The sequence below is a fragment of the Ochotona curzoniae genome, unplaced genomic scaffold, assembly GCF_017591425.1.
Source record: "Ochotona curzoniae isolate NIBS_2020 unplaced genomic scaffold, NIBS_Ocur_1.0 patch257, whole genome shotgun sequence".
Classification (NCBI taxonomy): domain Eukaryota; kingdom Metazoa; phylum Chordata; class Mammalia; order Lagomorpha; family Ochotonidae; genus Ochotona; species Ochotona curzoniae.
In genome coordinates, this window is record NW_024466814.1 from 1,689 (window position 1) to 9,855 (window position 8,167).

An 8,167-nucleotide genomic window follows, 5' to 3' on the forward strand; every position below is an offset into this window, starting at 1 on the left:
GGAGGAATTGTGTCTCCTGCCAAGCCAGACTGGACTTTGGCTACTGGAAATCTGTGGGGGTTCCCAGAATGCCTACGAAGTTAGTTAACTCAGCCTCAGTTGCTTTTCTGTATTTCTGTAGGGTAACAAGAGCTGTGTGTGTTTCCACAGTAAGATGTCTGTCTCTCAGACAAACTAGCAAGTAAATGAACAGATCAGTCATTTTAGCTGAAGTTCCCATCAAATAAACTTCGTTTTAAAATTTGGTCCATCGGGTGATGCGGGTCCTGCGAGCCCAAGGTTACTCCTTCAAAAACAAAATAAACAAAATAAATAAATAAATAAATAAATAAATAAAGTTCGGTCCATCTTAAACCTGTTGTGCGTGTTTTCTGGGGAAGGAGTAATGAAGAAAACAGAGGAAAAGCTCTCCTCTAGGGCCCTTGTATTCGAGTGGAGACACGACTCTAAAGGCAATGTATAAAACAGAGCAGGCATAAGGAAGGATGCAGGGCTGTGGGGTTCCAGAGCACGCAAAATGGAGCAAAGACAGAAGGGAAGAATGGGCCCTCCTGGGAGAAGGCCCACCTGCAGGTGAGTTTCAGGAACAGAGAGATCTTCTGAATGGGCAGCAAGGGCGAAGTAGAGATCAGAAGAGATTGGGGTCTCTCCTGGTTCTTTATGGCTATGTCCAGGGTGGGGCACTGGGTCTTAGGAGATGGAGGAGTCTCTAAGGGGATTTGAACAGGGCAGTAATTTGATGAGGGCTGCTGTGTTGTGAATAAACTAATGATGCCAGGGCCAAGAGATGTGCTGAGAATATGGGCAGGATGGCATGCACGAGGCTGGTTTTGTGGAGGTGAACAGCTGCAAGTGTCTGAGTGGATTTTGCAGGTGAGAGAGCAGTTACATAGGGCTTTGCAGCAGACACCAGGTACTGAAAGCCAGGGATCAGCCAGGAGCCCTATAGAAAGGTGCAGCCAGTAGGGTGGATGGAAGCCTCGGAGGCAATCCTGGGAGGGGGCAATCCATAGAGGGGGTGCAATGTATGCCACCCACAAGCCACAGGAAGTGAGCATAAAAAAGCTGACCACTGCTTTCATGACGTGATCATCAGTGGCCCTGGCAGAGTCCTAAACAGCAGCTTAAACAGAGGACTTCTGGAGGATGGAACAAAGACGCAAATTATATTCTGTTTTGTTCCTTAACAGAGCTGGGTATGCATGAGCTTAGAGTAGAAGTTAGTTTATGTACATTTTCAGGAAACGGAAAAAAAAAGTCCAACCACTGTAACTTACAACATATTCATGAAAATATCGGGCCTGGCATGGTAGCCTGGCAGCTGGGGTCCTTGCCCTTGCATGTGCCAGGATCCCATGTGGGCAACAATTCTAATCCTGGTGGCCCTGCTTCCCATCTAGCTCCCTGCTTATGGCCTGGGAAGGCAGTGGAAGATGGCCCAAGGCCTTAGGACCCTGTGCCCATGTGGGAGACCTGGGGGAAGACACTGGGCTCCTGGCTTCAAATCAGCACAGTTCTGGTCATTGCGGCCGCTTGGAGAATGAATCAGTAGACAGAAGGTCTTCCTCTGTCTCTCCTCCTCTCTGTATGTCTGATTTTCCAATAAAAATAAAATAAATCTTTAAAAAAAGGAAAATGTTATTACAGTTTAGAAACCTGATGCAGGATGTGCATGATAGCCTATGGGGAGCACAGGCTGCCCCTTCCACACAGCACAGGTACAAAGGGGTTGAGCACAAGGGTATCTGACAGAAGGGCCTCCACCTCGGGCAGTGCTTAGGGGAAGCAGCTGGGGAGGATATTTGGAATTCTGAGGAAGCAGCCTTCTTGAAAAGATGAGAAGAAGGGTATACGTAATAGCAAATGCCCGAGTTTGGAGAAATAAAGGCTTGCAAGACCAGCCTGGCAGCCCAAGTGTCCAAGATCTCAGTGGTCAGGTTGTGGTACTTCTACATAGGTAGGTGGCCCAGGGACATTGAAAGCCCAACAAAAAGCATATTGGAAAAAATGAAGGACAGTATATGGTGACATGGGTGGAGATGGGTGGCAACCACATGTACCAGAGGGAGGAGGCGACCCCATCCTTACAGCAGGCCGGGAAGAGGACAGTCTGGGCACAGACAGGTGTAAAAGCCACAGGACTTGATAGTGCCTGGCAGGTGTAGGTCAGTAAGTCTGTAATTCTGACCCTTATGACTAAGGACAGAGAGCAGCTCAGTAGAGAAGACCCCAAGTTTCATTTGGGTACATTCATCTCAAAGATTCTTGCAAGAATAAACTGGGAGCTCAGAAAGCAGTAAGAGAAAGTTGGCTGGTTTTTGAGGGCTGTGTAAACTTGAATGTGAGGAAAAAGGAGCAGACCTGACTAATGAGGAGCCATTGTGTGTAGGGGTGCTTTTCTGTCATAATACCATCCTCTGTGTATCTATAGAGGTTGCTAATTTCCATATGAATGATTCCAGAAGAATAAATAAAAAATAGACTACATTGTCACTTACCTGGAGTGGAACAGGGCTGCTGGGAGCGTATACACCTTATTATTTTTTTTTAAATCTTGTTTTAAAATGTGGGCCTCTGATTAGGGTGGTGAGGTTGAGGTAGGGAGGAAGGTGGGTGGGACATAGTTTTTGGGTTTTTCTCCTGTGTCCACAGGGGAGGACAGAAAGGGAATGCTCCTTGCTGTCAAACTACATCAACACCCAGGAATGAGGGACAGTCATTTAATGATGCTTTAGAAACCCCAATATGATGAGAAGTGTTTCTGAGGGTGTTACTTGAGTGGTTTTGACAATTCTAAGAAGTTGTTCATTTCATTGCTCCAGGATTAATAAAATTTCTCCAAGATTACTAGTTGACAAAGTCCACCTTAATACATCCACAGACCCAGGCATTTGCTGCAAAGCTTGGCCAGGAGAGTTGTTAAACCTGTTTTGTCTTTTTATTAATGAGTTTAAGCCATTCTTGTTCAGAGTTAATACTGATTGGTTGTGATTTTGTCCTGTAATTCTTGGTTAGTATCTTTCTTTAACTTTGTTTTCTTTTGTGGGTTTTATTGGGAAGATCTTCCCCTTGTCATCATTGAGTGTGGCTAAATTCCTTTCTGTCTGTCTCCAGCACATTTTTGAGTAATGTGCTAGCTTGGTGTTGGCAAAGTCTACTAGCTTCTTTTTTCTCTTGAAATATTTTATTTTGTTTTCAAACATAAAAGAGAGAATTGTTGGATATGTTATTCTGGGTTGATAGTTTTCCTGTTTTAGGATCTGGAAAATGTCATTCCATTCTTTTCTTGCTTGAAGGGTCTCTTCTGAGAAGTCAGCAGTGAGTCTGATTGGTTTTCCCCTATATGGTTTTTTTTTTTATCCTTTTTGTGCTTGTTTCAGTATTTATGTTAAGCTGAGAGAAGCTTAACATAATAACAATGTGTCTGAATGAGGATCTTTTTGGATCGAATCTGGGGTTCTCTGCCTTTCCTGTATTTGGCTTCCTCTTATGTTCTGATGTTTGGGAAGTTCTCTTTTATAGTTTCATTGAATACTTCCTGCAGTCCTGCCTCTCTTTCCACACCTTCAGGAATTCCTATAATTCTGAGTTTCAATTTTTTAATGGATCATTCAGTTCTTGGATAGTTTTCTTGGCTTTATTCAGATTCCATATGTCTGAGTAACTGCATGTCCTCAAACAGGTCATCTTCCAGTTCTGATATTCTTTCTCCTACCTCATTCATTCTGTTGGTGAGGCTATCACCTTTTATTTTGCTCTATTGTATTCTTTAGTTTCAATTTAGTTCTTTTCTTATAGTTTGTTTCTCTGTTGCAATATATTCCTTAAATTCCTTGAATTCTTGTGTTTTTTTCTATTTGTGAAAAGTTTTATCATGATTTTTTTTTTTTTTTATTCTTTGGGTGATCCTCAATGTCTTCATCCTGTAACTCTAAGATTGAGATGATCTTTTGCCGATTTTAGAGGGAAATGTTGATTTTCTCATTTACGTTGCTTGCTGTTTTTCTATTCCTTATCCCCATGACCTTTCAGATCTGTTGGATTTCTCTTCAAGTTGATTTTGTGTTTGTGGCTTCCAAATTTGTGAGTAGGGAGGCTTTGGCTCAGACTCTTCAGACAGTGCCACCCTGGCTGCTTGCCTCAGCCACTTGGGCAGTACTCCTCCCTGTCTTGCACTGCCTGCAGTCTGTGGAGCTGTGAAGTGGACCTGCAGCCTTACTGTTAGCACCTCTGCTGAGGCTGCCAAAAATATTAGCTCTGCTAGCAGTTTCCCGGTCACTGGGGCTTCTCAGAGGCGCCACCAGGCGGTTCCTGCTGCAGATGTGCATGCCCTTGTGGACCTTCACCCTCTGGTCACTCCCACTGTTAGCAGCTGAGCCTGATTTTGTCTAACAGCTCTCTCTGTACACTTGGCTACATCTTTCTACCCTGATCAGCCATTTTGTCTCCTTCCCTTCATGCTTTTCCCCTGTTGGGAGTAGTTTGTGTGTGGGTAGTTATTCTCAAGGGTCAAAAAATTTGGAAAGAAAATTATTCTGTTGAGTGAAAGCCTTTCTAACATGTCTGTCATCCAATGCATGTGTGTCACCCTGATCTGGTTGTATGTGAATGAGCAGTAAGGACTCTATGGCCTGATTTGAACAGGGCAAAGCAATCCATGGCTGGTGAGTACCTGCTATCGAGTCCCTGATGCCTGAGAGCCATGATGCCTGATTGTCCCCTGAAGTCCCTGTATTAGCCTGTGTTCCTTCCTCCCAGGACAACTCCTTCAACAGAGAGGATGCCACTGCTCTCTTGAGCATACATGAAGGGGACCATGGTGTATGAGGTGCCAACTCTGAGACAAACTCAGGAAATTAAAAGCCTGGTTGGTACAGAATTGATTCAAAGATAGTTGACTTCAAATCATTAATATTTTAAGGCCTGTTACAATGGCTCAATGATTAATCCTGACCTTGCAAGTGCCAGGATCCCATAAGGGTGCCAGTTTGTGTCCTGGCTGCTCCACCTACCATCCAGCTCCCTGCTTTTGGCCCGGGAAAGCCGTAGAAGATGGCCCAAGATCTTGGGACTCCATACACTTGCAAGAGACCTGAAAGAAGCTCCTGGTTCCTGGCTTTGGATCAGCTCAGCTCCAGCTATTGTGGCCACTTGGGGAGTGAACCAGCAGACAGAGGATCTTTCTGTCTTTCTATCTGTAATTATGCCTTTCCAATAGAAATAAATGTTTTTTATTCCTGTTTGAAAACATTGAGATCTTCCACTTTTAGGTGAAATGTTCTTCTTCTTCTTCAATTGCTTTCCTTGTGTTACTTGAAGTACAACTTGGATCCAGTGAAGGTGACACTGTTGAGTGAACAGCTCAGCAGCTTTACGTATATTTATATATATACCTCTGTGACCACATCCCATCAGCTCATAAACAGTTCCAGAAGCCCAGCAGTCTCCCATTCAGAACTGTACTCATGATCACTATTCTGATCTCTGACATTAGCTTTGTTAAGCTGGAGGCATGCAGTCAGTCCACTGAGGTTTCTTTCAATAAACATTATGCCTATGAAATTCATCTCTATTACTGCATAGAATGGAGGGCTCTTCTTGGCAGGATCTGGACTGTAGTATGACCATAGTATAGGGTCTTGGTTCTACTGCGGGAGATGTGGTTTTCCATATGAGGATACTCTACTGAAAACTATGAAAATTTTTGTTCTGGTTTCTGGAAGAAGCAACACATGTTGTAGATACAGACTCTGAGCTACGTTATCCTATGCCTTGGGATTAATTATGGTGAAAAATTCTTAGTCAATTTAAAACAGAAACAAGAGCTAGGATCTGGCAGAGTGGATTGGGCTGTGACCTGTGACATCAGCTTCACATAGGAGGGTTAGTTCAAAACCTGCCTACCCAATTTCCAATCTAGTTTCATTTTAATGATCTGTGAGAGCAGCAGATGATGCCCCAACTGCATGGGCCCCTACCATCCATGTGGGATGCAGTTCTGGGCTCCTGGCTTCAGCTTGGCCCAGCCCTGAGTGTTGTGGCCATTTGGAGAAGAACCAGCAGATGGAAGAGATCTACTTTAGCTATCAATCTGTCTTTTAAATAAATAATAATTTTATATGAAATTTTTTTTTTTTTAGATTTATTTTTTATTATTTTTCATTGGAAAGGCGGATATACAGAGAGAGGAGAGACAGAGAGGAAGATCTTCCGTCCGATGATTCACTCCCCAAGTGAGCGCAACGGGCCGATACTATGCCGATCCGAAGCCAGGAGCCTCTTCCGGGTCTCCCACGCGGGTGCAGGTTCCCAAAGCTTTGGGCTGTCCTCGACTGCTTTCCCAGGCCACAGGCAGGGAGCTGGAAGGGAAGCGGGGCTGCCGGGATTAGAACCGGCGCCCATATGGGATCCCGGGCGTGCAAGGCGAGGACCTTTAACCACTTGCGCCACCGCGCCGGGCCCTAAATAAATAATAATTTTAAAAATAGGTTGCTGTTGAGAAGGATGTCAAGGTGGAAGCAGGCTCAGGAAGCACAGGACAGTGCTGGTCTACCACACCCAGCTCACACAGTCACAGCCATTGCCTCTCAGCTCACCCTGTCACTCAGCTTGGCTTGACAGACCATGACATCTGGGCGTCAGAACTGTGCTGTCTTTAGTTGGACCACTGGCTTTCTTCCACCCACGTCATTGACAAGCTGCTCTCTGCCCCTGTGCTGAGGCCTCTTAGACTCACTCTCAACAAGCCTTAGGGCACGGCCTGAATGGAACTCGCCATACACTGCCTGCAGCTACTAGAATGCTCAGTGTTCCTAAGACACTGCCACCTTCTGTGGCCTCAGCAGTGCCTGCTGGTGGACCTGGGCCTTCTGGAGAGGTGACTGCTGGTTCTAAGTGACCTGCGGCTCTGGATGCTCTAGGGAGAAAGGTCTCAGGTTCTTCCATAGTGAGAACTAAGAAGGATCTGTGTGGTGCCTGGAGGGGACTTGAGAAGCCCTGGGTGTGATGACCCAGACACATGTGCACACACACCCTCCACCCCATCACGCTTAGTTGAGGTCTGAGAAGAGCATGGATGGTTATTACCATGTACACCTGGAACTCAGGGGCTGCCCCTTGAGCTTTGGGTTGCTGTGTCCACTAAGTTCAGAGGGAGGCTGATGAGAAAAGTTCCTCAGGAGCAGTTCTAGTAGGGAAAGCATGGCTTACTGGTGGCTGCCACAGAGCTCTGCATTCTCCTTGCATCACAAAGCACAGAGGCCAGAGAGCATGTATGGGCCAGATGCAGGCCATCACTTGTATGAGAGGTCAGCTGGAAGGTGCTGTCCACGAGCAGGTGTAACGTATTCTGGCTTTGTTTTCTCAGCTGTCAAATGGGGCAGGGAGCCCACAGAGTCCAGTACGGAGTGTGTGGTGTCCATGGGGGCTCAGTGACAGGCAGGCAGTGCCCTCCAGCTGCAGGATGTGTCCAGCTGGATGACTGTGGCACCGGGGCCCTCCTGGAACTGCAGTTCTCACAGGTGGACACACAGGAAGCAGGTTGGCCAGGAAGAAGGGTGTGCTTTTCCTTATTCTTGGCTAACTGGACAGGCACTCCAGGAAGCAGCAGGTTCTGGTCCCTTTGCTGGCAAAGGTTCTGGCTTGGTGGAGTGCTTCCTGTCCATTGGAGCGGGCATGGTACAGAGGCCTCCGTTGCTGCAGTGTCCTGTGCTCACCATGGATAAGGTCCACCTGCTCATCCTGGAGCCTGTGGTGGGTCTCTTATAAAACACAGTAAATAACCAGCAGCAAGGGAGCTGCCAAGTGCTAGGAGGTCTGCTCTCTGAACAAAGCACAAGGCCAGTTCCCTGTGCAGTTCAGACAGCTGGGTGAACATCCTGGGACAGGAGGCATGCTACAGACTTAAACCTCAGTTTCTTTTTCAGACATTCTGCTTTCTCGGTGTCTGGAGCACATTAGTCACTTTTCTGTACTGCTGTCTCCTGTGCTCTCGTTTCTCGAGTTGGGTCAACTGCCGAGGTGGAAGCACCTTTGTCTCTGACGCAGAAGTTGTGGCACAGTCGTCTGTGGTTGGGAGGTCTGTTGTGCAGTGTTAGCAATAAAATGCCAGTGTTCAACAGGAGTGTGTTGCACAGTGTCTTCTCCAGGCGCCACTGCAACATGAAGT